Consider the following 13,473-nt stretch of genomic DNA (forward strand, 5'->3'; position numbering starts at 1 on the left):
ACACTGCTGTTGGCATCAAGCTGGATGTTATAATATGTGCTAACTCATTCAATAACTGTGCAGTGGCTAGGGAAATCAGTGTCAGTGAAACATTTTGTGAGAACAGAAAAAAAGAATTTAGCCTAAAGATGCAAGACCAAATGCAAATCATAGAATCCCTACAATGTAAATGCAGGTATTCAGTCCATTGAGTCCACATTGATCCTCTGAAGAGCATCCCTCCCAATTCCACACTTATTCCCATAACCCCACACCTCCCATGGTTAATCCACTTAGCCTGCACATCTCTGGACACTATGTGGCAATTTAGCATGGCCAATTCAACAAACCTGCACATCTTTGGATTGTGGTGGAAACCAGAGCACCTGGAGGAAACTCATGCAGACACAGGTAGAATGTGCAAACTCCACACAGACAATCGCCTGAGGATGGAATTGAACCCAGGTCATTGGTGCTGTGAGGCAACAGTGCTAACCACATTGTCACCACATCACCCCTCTGTGTTACAGAATGTATTACAAGAACAGGGAGCAGCCACTGCCCAGAACAAGATAAGGATGTATTGGAATGGATTTTTGCAAGTTATCAAAATGCTTGCACAGTGGGACCTCAATCATTTATGATTTATATAAATAACTTGGATAAAGGAATCAGTGTACAGTTGTTAACTACACTGATGGTACAAAATAGTTAGGAAATTAAGTCAAGAGAGAGGGCATAAGTAAGCTAAAAAGAGATATAGATAAGTTAAGAGAGTGGGGAAAATTGTGGCTCATGTAATGTTGGAAAATAGCAAAAGTGAAGACTGCAGATGCTGGAAACCAGAGTTTAGATCAGTGTGGTGCTGGAAAAGCACAGCAGGTCAGGCAGCATCTGAGGAGTGTGAAATTGTCCACTTTGTCAGGAAGAATAGGAAAGTGACAGAGGACTTAAATGGAGAGAATGCAAAAAGCTTTGAAGCTTCAAATGTTGACTTAAATGCTGAGATCCATTGCCTTTAACTTACAGGCACCCAATAATGCAGAGCCAGTAAATAAATTATTGGTGTGCTGAAAGGGTCTGAAACTTAAAAAGTTTAATTGTATAGGTAACTTGGCTAAGTGATTCTCACTTGAATAACATGATATATCCAGAATGTAAGTGAGATTTGATATGACCCACGTGACAAGTTGGGATTGAAAGGAAAATACCACATGACATAACAGTAGAGGAAAATGACAAGATTTGGTAAGATTTTCAGTACTTTCCAATGTATTTATTACCAAAATAAAATGTTATTACTCAACTTAAGTTGGTGAAGTATTGTTTTCTGAGTATCAAGGAGACAATGGGTAAAAAATGAGGTCTGCAGATGCTGGAGATCACAGTTGAAAATGTGTTGCTGGTTAAAGCACAGCAGGTTAGGCAGCATCCAAGGAACAGGAAATTCGACGTTTCGGGCATAAGCCCTTCATCAGGAATGAGAAGAGTGTGCCAAGCAGGCTAAGATAAAAGGTAGGGAGGAGGGACTTGGGGGAGGGGTGATGGAGATGTGATAGGTGGAAGGAGGTCAAGGTGAGGGTGATAGGCCGGAGTGGGGTGGGGGCGGAGAGGTCAGGAAGAAGATTGCAGGTTAGGAGGGCGGTGCTGAGTTGAGGGAACCAACTGAGACAAGGTGGGGGGAGGGGAAATGAAGAAACTGGAGAAATCTGAGTTCATCCCTTGTGGTTGGAGGGTTCCCAGGCGGAAGATGAGGTGCTCCTCCTCCAGCCGTCGTGTTGTTATGTTCTGCCGGTGGAGGAGTCCAAGGACCTGCATGTCCTCGGTGGAGTGGGAGGGAGAGTTAAAGTGTTGAGCCACGGGGTGGTTGGGTTGGTTGGTCCGGGCGTCCCTGAGGTGTTCTCCGCTGCACCCAATGTGGCCTCCTCTACATTGGGGAGACGGGCCGCTTACTTGCGAAACACTTCAGAGAACACCTCAGGGACGCCCGGACCAACTAACCCAACCACCCCGTGGCTCAACACTTTAACTCTCCCTCCCACTCCACCGAGGACATGCAGGTCCTTGGACTCCTCCACCGGCAGAACATAACAACATGACGGCTGGAAGAGGAGTGCCTCATCTTCCGCCTGGGAACCCTCCAACCACAAGGGATGAACTCAGATTTCTCCAGTTACCTCATTTCCCCTCCCCCCACCTTGTCTCAGTCGGTTTCCTCAACTCAGCACCGCCCTCCTAACCTGCAATCTTCTTCCTAACCTCTCCGCCCCCACCCCACTCCGGCCTATCACCCTCACCTTGACCTCCTTCCACCTATCACATCTCCATCGCCCCTCCCCCAAGTCCCTCCTCCCTACCTTTTATCTTAGCCTGCTTGGCACACTCTTCTCATTCCTGATGAAGGGCTTATGTCCGAAATGTCGAATTTCCTATTCCTTGGATGCTGCCTAACCTGCTGTGCTTTAACCAGCAACACATTTTCAACTATCAAGGAGACAATATCAAGATACATTATTAAAGGCTAATTTTGCAACTTTGTGCTATCTGTGGGAATCTCACTCATCGAGTCATAGAGATGTACAGCAAGGAAACAGAACCTTTGGTGCAACTCGCCCATGCCAACAAGATATCGCAATCCAATCTAGTCTCACCTGCCAACACCTGGCCCATATCCCTCCAAACCCTTTCTATTCATATACCCATCCAAATGCCTTTTAAATATTGCAATTGTACTAGCCTCCACCACTTCCTCTGGCAGCTCATTCTATACACTTACCATGCTCTGAATGAAAAAGTTGCCCCTTAGGTCTCTTTTATATCTCCCCCTCTCATCTTAAATCTATGCCCTCTAGTTCTGGACTCCTCCAACCCAGGGAAGAGACTTTGACTATTTATCCTATTCATGCCTCTCATGATTGTATAAATCTCTATGAGGTCACCCCTCAGCCTCCAATACTCCAGGAAAAACAGCCCCAGCCTATTCACCTCTCCCCATAGCTCACATCCTCCAACCATGGCAACATCCTTGTAAATCTTTTCTGAACCCTTTCAAGTTTCACAACATCTTTCCAATAGGAAGGAGACCAGAATTGCACACAATATTCCAACAGTGGCCTAACCGATGTCTTGTACAGCTGTAACATGACCTCCCATCTCCTGTACCCAATTCTCTGGCCAAGAAGGGAAAGCATACCAAATGCCTGCTTCACTAACCTATCTACCTGCAACTCCACTTTCAAGAGCTATGAACCTGCACTCCAAGCTCTTTGTTCAGCAACACTCCCTAGGACCTTACCGTTAAGGCTGAAAATGTGTTGCTGGAAAAGCGCAGCAGGTCAGGCAGCATCCAAGGAGCAGGAGAGTCGACGTTTCGGGCATGAGCCCTTCTTCAGGAATGAGGAAAGTGTGTCCAGCAGGCTAAGATAAAAGGTAGGGAGGAGGGACTTGGGGGAGGGGTGTTGGAAATGCGATAGGTGGAAGGAGGTTAAGGTGAGGGTGATAGGCCAGAGTGGGGGTGGGGGCGGAGAGGTCAGGAAGAAGATTGCAGGTTAGGGAAGGTGGTGCTGAGTTCGAGGGATTTGACTGAGACAAGGTGAGGGGAGGGGAAATGAGGAAACTGGAGAAATCCGAGTTCATCCCTTGTGGTTGGAGGGTTCCTAGGCGGAAGATGAGGCGCTCTTCCTCCAGCCGTCGTGTTGCCATGGTCTGATGATGGAGGAGTCCAAGGACCTGCATGTCCTTGGTGGAGTGGGAGGGGGAGTTGAAGCGTTGAGCCATGGGGTGGTTGGGTTGGTTGGTCCGGGTGTCCCAGAGGTGTTCCCTGAAACGTTCCGCAAGTGGGTGGCCTGTCTCCCCAATATAGAGGAGGCCACATCGGGTGCAGCGGATACAGTAAATGATGTGTGTGGAGGTGCAGGTGAATTTGTGGTGGATATGGAAGGATCCCATGGGACCTTGGAGGGAAGCAAGGGGGGAGGTGTGGGCGCAAGTTTTGTATTTCTTGAGGTTGCAGGGAAAGGTGCCGGGAGTGGAGGGTGGGTTGGTGGGGGGTGTGGACCTGACGAGGGAGTCACGGAGGGAGTGGTCTTTTCGGAACGCTGATAGGGGAGGGGAGGGAAATATATCTCTGGTGGTGGGGTCCGCTTGGAGGTGGCGGAAATGACGACGGATGATACGATGTATGTGGAGGTTGGTGGGGTGGTAGGTGAGGGCCAGTGGGGTTCTGTCCTGGTGTTGATTGGAGGGGTGGGGCTCAAGGGTGGAGGAGCGGAAAGTGGAGGAGATGCGGTGGAGGGCATCATCAATCATGTCTGGGGGGAAATTGCTGTCTTTGAAGAAGGAGGCCATTTAGGTTGTACGGTATTGGAACTGGTCCTTCTGGGAGCAGATGCGGCGGAGACAAAGGAATTGGGAGCATGGGATGGCATTTTTACAGGGGGCAGGGTGGGAGGAAGCAGATGCGATGGAGATGAAGGAATTGGGAGTATGGGATGGCGTTTTTACATGGTTTCTCCTTACCATTAAGGGTAAAAGTTCTGCTTAGATTTGCTTTTCCAAAATGCAACCTTGCATTTATCTGAATTAAACTCCATCTGCCACTCCTCAGCCCATTGGCCCATCTGATCAGGTTCCCTTGTAATCTGAGGTAACCTTCTTCGCTATCCATTACACCTCCAATTTTGGCGTCATCTGCAAACTTACTAAATGTACCTCTTATACACACATCCAAATCATTTATATAAATGATGAAAAATAGAGGACCTAGCACAGATCCTTGTGGTACTCCACTGGTCACAGGCCTCCAGTCTGAAAAACAACCCTCCAGTACCACCCTCTGTTTTCTACCTTTGAGCCAGTTCTGTATCCAAATGAATAATTCTCCCTGTATTCCATGAAATCTAACCTTGCTAACCAGTCTCCCATGGGGAACCTTGTCGAATGCCGTACTGAAGTCCATTTGATCACATCTACCGCTCTGCCCTCATCAATCCTCTTTTTTACTTCTTCAAAAAACTCAATTGAATTTATGAGACACGATTTCCCACGCACAAAGCCATGTTGACTGTCCCTAATCAGTCCTTGCCTTTCCAAATACATGTACATCCTGTCCCTCAGGATTCCCTTCAACAACCTACCCACCACCGACATCAGGCTCACCAGTCTATAGATCCCTGGCTTGTCATTATCACCTTTCTTAAATAGTGGCACCACGTTTGCCAATGACCAGTCTTCTGGCACCTCGCCTGTGTTTATCGATGATACAAATATCTCAGCAACGGGCCCAGCAATTACTTCCCAACTTTCCTAAAGAGTTCTGGGTACATCTGATCAGATCCTGGGGATTTATCCACTTTTATGTGCTTCAAGACATCCAGCACTTCCTCCTCTGCATTATGCACATTTACAAGGTGTCACCATCTATTTTCTTACATTCTGTATCCTTTTCCACAGTAAACACTGATGCAAAATGCTCATTTAGAGTCTCCCGCATCTCCTGCGACTCCATACAACAGTTGCCTTGCTGATCTTTGAGGGGCCCTATTCTCTCCCTAGTTACCCTTTAGTCCTTAAAGCATTTGTAAAAACCCTTCGGATTCTCCTTAATTCTATTTGCCAAAGTTATCTCGTCCGTTTTTTGCCCTCCTGATTTCCCTCTTAAATATATTCCTACTGCCTTTATACTCTTCTAAGGGTTTATTTGATCTATCTTGTCAATACCTGGCCTATGCTTCCTTCTTTTTCTTAACCAAACCCTCAATTTCTTTCATCATCCAGCATCCCCTACACCTACCAGCCTTTCCTTTCACCCTCATAGGAATATACTGTCTTTGGACACTCGTTATCTCATTTCTGAAGGCTTCCCATTTTCTAGCCGTCACTTTACCTGTGAATATTTGCCCCAAATCAGCTTTTGAAAGTTCTTGCCTAATACCGTGAAATTCAATTAAAGTATGCATCTATATCCAGGTTGTTCTGCTATAGCACACATTTCGGTAACACAAATTCACTACGACACTATTGACGAATTGGAGACACTGTTTCTCAAGTGCAAAATTTTAAAGCATGTGTTGGTTGTAATGCAACCCCATCCCTATTTGTTTAAATGGTGCTGCTATTACATGATTTTCTTATAACACAGGATTACATGAGAGTGGAACTGTCACGCTATAGCAGAACCAACTGTATGCACTGCTCACACAATGCTCCTGTTTGCTGATTATTCAAAACAGTACCAACAACAACTTATTATTATATAGCATTTTTAATATTTGAAAATATCCCAAGACTCATCACAGGTACATTATATAATAAGACATGATTGAGCAGCGTAAGAAGATATTAGGGTAGATAACCAAAATCTTGGTCAACGAGGTAAGTTTAAAGTGTTGTAGTAAAAGCAGAAAGTCAGGTAGAGAGATGGAGAAATGGAAATCCAGAGCTTTGGCCTTGGAAGTTGAAGACACAGCCATTATTGGTGGGGTGATTAAAATGATAAGCTCTTCAAAGGCCTAAATTAGAGAAACTCAGGTTTCTTGGAGGACTCATGAGCTGGAGGAAATTACAGAGATGGGAAGGATGAAGACATGGCCATGTAAACAAAAACAAAAGTCTTAGGATTGTGGCCTTGCTTAACATGAGTGTGGGTCAGTGAACACAATTAATGGGATAATGGCGTTTGTTCTGAGATAAAACAAGGCAGCATTACTTTGCATCATCTCAAATTTAAGATGGTAGAATATGGAAGGCTGGTTAGTATTAACAGCATGTTAACCATATTGCTACCCTGCACAGATAAAGGTCATTGTTTGATTAAGTGATTAGATGACTGATAATGAGTGAGAGCCAGGACACTGTCTTGGTGAAATGTGTGATGCTGCATTCTGTAAATGAACCTTTAAGTAAGAAAAGTGTTAGTATCTAATTTCATTCCTTCACATCAAATAAACATCCAACAGATTTATTTTTATTCTGGGTCTATATTTATTGCTCATCCCTAAGTGCCCATGAGAAGGTTGGACATGGACAAGCCCCTTTGGTCCCACAAGGAAAGGTTAACTTGTTTTATCTTGAGAACTCCCCAAGTTACTTCTGAGAGTCCCTTTCCATGACTAATTTGAAAGCTGAGGATCATTCTCTGCACTCTGATGTTGCATTACCATGTGCCAACCAACAGCTTACCAACCTGACCAAATAACATGTCCACTTCAGTTCCAACCAATTGATTCTTACCTTAAGTTAAAGTCGCGACTTTAATTTCTGATTAAAAGCATGTTAGCTCAAGACTTTGCAGAATATTTGTTTTGAAATATTTTGTGTTTCAGTAGAGGTACAATGCAATCGGAAAAATATCAAGCCTGGAAAGCGTGGAGACCTGTCAAATGCCAATCAATGTTGAATGCGGATGACAGATGTCAATGCTGAATGCTGCCATTTTAGAAGGTTGTTGGAGATGGGGAGCATATAAGCAATGGACTCAAAGCATCCCAGGAGGACAATAAAAGACATGAATCTAGACTTCAAATATGAGGATGCTGTCAGTATGTGCATGAGAGTCAGCAGAACAGTTAAGCAAGTGACATGTAAAGTAATAGCTGCTAAATGTGAATGAAAATTTCAATGTCATAAAAGGTGATGCTCTAATAAAGAGTATTCAGGTTGAGGAGGATTGCTTTAAGCTGTGTAACAAATGTACTGCTTTATATATATATATATAAGAAAAAAATAATCTCAATAAGAATCCAGGCTTTTGAGAGCTGCTGTTTTCTAGTTCGGTCCTTCTATGTCACTTCGAGTCAGTCATATTAAAACAGGATCCCTATAAGAAATATAAAATTGCAACATTGAACATTGACAAGTTTTCTTGCATCACATATGGTGAGAGAAAATGAGAATCCAGAAGGCTCATTCAAAATAAGACAGATTTTTGGAAATCGTATCAGAATAACAATTAGATTAGATTACTTACAGTGTGGAAACAGGCCCTTCGGCCCAACAAGTCCACACCGACCCACTGAAGCGCAACCCACCCATACCCCTACATTTACCCCTTACCTAACACTACGGGCAATTTAGCATGGCCAATTCACCTGACCCGCACATCTTTGGACTGTGGGAGGAAACCGGAGCACCCGGAGGAAACCCACGCAGACACGGGGAGAACGTGCAAACTCCACACAGTCAGTCGCCTGAGGTGGGAATTGAACCCAGGTCCCTGGCGCTGTGAGGCAGCAGTGCTAACCACTGTACCACCGTGCCGCCACCAAGGGACTCTCTCCATGCAGTAAATACTCTATGACTCTGGCAATGCTCTATGAAACTCAATGACAGCAGTTAATAAGATAAAGAAAAATACAAATCAGGCTCTGGGTTCTGTGAAGATTAGTTGATGTGACATTTAACCTGATAAATTGGTAATGCTGGTGTTGACAACAAAGTAGTTGCTTTTGAAATTTTTGGCTTTGAAAGTTAGCTGACAGGCTTTTCCTTTGCACCAGTGACTTCACTCACCTGACTGGCAGCACGCAGAGCAGGAGAGGGTCTTTCTTTACATGCAGTGCAGATATATCGAATGGTTGTGCAATTCAGAGCACACTGGACAACACTAACCCATGAACACACACAGACCAGGGGTTGTAATTGACTTTGAGTCGAAAAGACTGGTGCTGGAAAAGCACAAAGAAGTCAGGCAGCATCTGAGGAACAGGAGAGTTGATGTTTCAGGCATTATTCCTTGTGAAGGGCTAATGCCTGAAATGTCAACTCTCCTGCCCCTTGGGTGCTGCCTAAACTACTGTGCTTTTTCAGTACCACATTTTTGATTCTGAAAGGCAAGGACTGTTTAGGGACAGTCAACATGGCTTTGTGCGTGGGAAATCATGACTCATAAACTCAAATGAGTTTTTTGAAGAAGTAACAAAGAGGATGATGAGGGCAGAGCAGTAGATGTGATCTATATGGACTTCAGTAAGCCATTCAAAAAGGTTACCCATGGGAGACTAGTTAGTAAGGTTAGATTTCATGGAATAGGGGGAGAACTAGTCATTTGGATACAGAACTGGCTCAAAGGTAGAAGACAGAGGGTTGTTTTTCAGACTGGAGGCCTGTGACCAGTGGAGTGCCACAAGGATCGGTGCTAGGTCCACAATTTTTCTCCATTTATATAAATGATTTGGATGCAAGCATAAGAGGTATAGTTAGTAAGTTTGCAGATAACACCAAAATTGGAGGTGCAGTGGAGAGCGAAGAAGATTTCCTCAGATTACAGTGGGATCTTGATCAGATGGGCCAATGGGCTGAGAAGTGGCAGATGGAGTTTAGTTTAGATAAATGTGAGGTGCTACATTTTGGGAAAGCAAATCTTCTAAGAACATATATACTTAATGGTAAGGTCCTAAGGAGTGTTGCTGAACAAAGAGACCTTGGAGGGCAGGTTCATAGCTTCTTGAAAGTGGAGTCACAGGTAGATAAGATAGTGAAGAAGGCATTTGGTATGCTTTCTTTCATTGGTTAGAGTTTTGAGGACAGGAGTTGTGAGGTCATGTTGTGGCTGTACATGACATTGGTTAGGCCACTGTTGGAAGTTTACGTACAATTCTGGTCTCCTTCCTATCGGAAAGATGTTGTGAAACTTGAAAGGGTTCAGAAAAGATTTACAAGGCTGTTGCCAGGGTTGGAGGATTTGAGCTATAGGGAGAGTTTAAATAGGCTGGAGCTGTTTTCCCTGGAGCGTCGGAGGCTGAGGGGTGACCTTATAGAGGTTTACAAAATTATGAGGGGCATGGATAGGATAAATAGACAGAGTCTCTCCCTGGGGTGGGGGAGCCCAGAACTAGAGGGCATAGGTTTAGGGTCAGAGGGGAAAGATAGAAAACAGACCTGAGTGACAACCTTTTCACACAGAGGGTGGTACGTGTATGGAATGGATTGCCAGAGGAAGTGGTGGAGGCTGGTACAATTGCAACATTTAAAAGGCATTTGGATGGGTATAAGAATACGAAGGATTTGGAGACATTGGTCAGGTGCTGGCAGGTGGGAGTAGATTGGGTTGGGATATCTGGTCAGCATGGATGAGTTGGACTAAAGGGTCTATTTCTGTGCTGTGCATCTCTATGACTCTATGACTATATCTGCTGGGGCTGAGAAGAATAAGTGGGGATCTCATAGAAACCTACAAAGTTCTAATTAGATGAGACAGTGTAATTGTAGAAAGGATGTTCCCAATGATTAGGAGGTATAGTTTAAAGACAGGGGCTAGGCAATGTAAGATTGAGATGTGGAGAAATTTTATTGCCCAGAGACTGGTGAGCCTGTGGAATTCTCTGCCACAGAAAGCAGATGAGGTCAAAAACATTGAATGGCTTCAAGAAGGGGATTGATATAATTCTTAGAGCTAAAGGGAACAAAAGCTCTCCTGCAAAAACAGGAACAGAGTGTTGAGTTGGATGATGTTTATCCCCTGCTCCTGTATTCTATGTCGCTACCTTTCCATATGTTGATTGTATGTGTATTTTAAGAATGTTTAATGTATCTGCAATGAATCCTGAATTATAACCCATTGTCAAAACATCATCATTTAGTCAAATTGTGAATTCATGAGAAGTTTCCTTACCGACAAAATGATCAGGATGTGGATTGTGCTACCACAGTGTATTGTTACGGCAAGCAAATACCATCTATGTTGATATTGTTGGATTAGGAAGGATGGGATGAGGCTCAAAAGAACTGAAATGACTGCACAGAAGCTGGTATGCTGTCACCCTTTATTTACACGAGCACAGCAAATGGACTCTGACCAGCTCGCTCAGTGCCAGTCCCTAGAGTGAGGAGACGCTCTGATTCTCCTGTTTATATCTGTCAGCCAGGACTCTCTGATTGGTCCTGGTTAACAGCCCCAATCAGCGATCTCGTCTGCAATGAGATCCACCTGGCCAACCTCATTCCAATCACTGCAGGGAGCATAAATATCATGACTAGTTGGACTGAATACTTTACTTCTATCCAGCTTATTTTGTGTGCCATCCATTTATTTGTCCTAACATTCGCACATTCTTTTATTCTTTGGAACAGATGATGGCAGCCACAATGTGAGCAAATGCCATGTTGCTGTCTACTTTTTAGGTCTGGCAAAGTACTTGTCCTATTGGCAACAGCTTTAACTTGACTGAAGAAAGATGCATGCAGGAACATTCAGTATTCTGAAACCACCATGTGCTTCAATCTAAATGGATACACATATTGGATGATGGCCGAATGTGCTTCCTTGACAACAACGTTAGAAATCTGTTGCTGTTACTTTACATGTATCTTTGAAACTATAACATTACCGTCCAAGCAGATGCCCATTTCATGGTGCTTTGCATTGTTGGTTCTGTGTGTTTGCAGTTGAATGACAAGATTGTTAATTTTTGAAAACTTGTTCCCTAAGATGTTTGTAAATGTTTCATAAAATCAATTCCTGGTTCACAAACAATTTGAAAATACATTAAAATAAAGGCAATTTGAGAGTGTGCTATTTACCTTTATGGCACTCTTAGCCATTGGGTACCCAACAGAACATGGTGGATTCCAGCAACGCTAGCTTAACTGACAGCAAGAAAGTAGTACCTGTACCACACCATGAAATGGAGCAATTAGCAAGGCAGCAATTTTCAGGAGGTAACCACATTTCATTCTGACTTCCCTCAAGAATTTGCAAACATGTCACATCATGATCATCTCAAACTTCCAGACAGTCTTTAGTTGCTAAAACAGAACTTCTGAAGATGGGTCACTGGACCTGAAACGTTAACTCTAATTTCTCTGCACACATGCTGTCAGACCTGCCGAGTTTCTCCAGCAATTTCTGTTTCTGTTTCTGATTTCCAGCATCTGCAGTTCTTTTTGGTTTGTAAGGTTTTTAAATTGTAGTCTGCATTCCTAGCTAATGGGCTGTAAACCTTCAGTGGGAGGTTTTTGGTTGAACTTTCACTTCCATTGTGAGGGTTTGTCTAACAGCTTGGATCATGTGACTGCACACTGCATTAAAGGTGGGGTGAGCAGAGGAGATTAGATCACAGCTTCTATGTGGGTGGGCTTCCCGTCATGATGAGTTTGTGGGTTGTGTTAGGAGCCTACACATGTTCCAGGCCGAAATCGAATTCTCTGTTAAATCTATCAGCAAATAGAAGACTAAGATTACAAAAAATGTTCCTTTCTGCACTGATTCTGTAAAATTGCCATAGTCCCACTGGATAATGGGCCCACTCTCTCCTTAGAGAGAGAGATACCAGGCTTAATCGGAGGGTCAGCACACCTCAGTTGAGGGGAAAATTTGGGTTATTTGTACTAATCTCACCCAGTGTAGGAGTTGAACCCCACACAGTTAGGCATCACTCTGCTTTGCAAACCAGACACCCAGCCAACTGAACTAATTGACCACCTGAGTCTGAGATTGGTTCTTTACTTTTCTTGTTGGTTTTGCAATTATTTGTAATATTAGTTAAAATGCAACACCTCCGAGGTCTTAAATACAGATTCAATTTGCAAGGCCTTCTAGTTATGCAAGTGTTTAATTTTTTTCAGAACACTCAAGGCTGGAAATGAACATCCGTCTGTTGTTCATCAGCAACCCTTTAGTGGCAGAGCAAGTTTCCACAGATTGTTTGACAACACAAGGCATCACACGCCGGATTCAGTCCTCATTTAACATCCACGCAGGGCATGCCGCTGGCTAGTGATCAGAAATGGGAACCCAGGAAGTTGGGAGTGACAGAATGGAGAGGGGGATGGTGTTGTGGTGGATGTGGGGGGAGGGATGAGGCTGGAGGAGGGGCAGGAGGGCGGTGGGGGCGAGTGGTAGTGCAAACTAAATTTAGTTTGAATGCTGTTATTGTTGTTTTGGCTGAACTCGGTTAAGTGTGGATCAGGGATTTTTAAGTCTACGTTCTTCCATGTGTACTAAATATGGGGATCATCACAGATAGAGCATTTGCCCTCTGAGTCAGCTTGAGAGATAGATACAAATCCAAACTCACAAAACAAGGATTTGTTTACTTCATTGTTTCGCCCATGAAAAGGTAGCCTTTTGTAACTCTGGTGTTACATTAATTTCCTAATCTCCTATCCTCATAGGGGTGCTGTCTGTGATTAATGGGTGCAGTTTTGAAATTCACAGACTTTGCTGCATTTTATGTTATTTCTGTGGTGTCTTTGAAGCTGTTCATTAAAAAAACATGCTGCAGTCCGGGATTCTGCTCACATCTGGTTTGGCAAAAGATAGTAACCTTATTCTGGAAAATGACTGCTGCTCCCTTGCCAAGTGTGAAACTCCTAGAATTCTTAATAACCTCTCAATAATCAGAGGCCTAACTCAAAGGACAGAACTTTATACTTTAGAGGAAGGGACTCCACCTTGGCAAAATAGTCAGTGAACCGATTATATTCCGTAAAAACTAAGAGCCACTCTGTTACCATGACAATGATTGGAGAACCGTGCTCATATCCTGGAGTTTTTTT

This window comes from Hemiscyllium ocellatum, chromosome 6, assembly GCF_020745735.1.
Source record: "Hemiscyllium ocellatum isolate sHemOce1 chromosome 6, sHemOce1.pat.X.cur, whole genome shotgun sequence".
NCBI lineage: Eukaryota > Metazoa > Chordata > Chondrichthyes > Orectolobiformes > Hemiscylliidae > Hemiscyllium > Hemiscyllium ocellatum.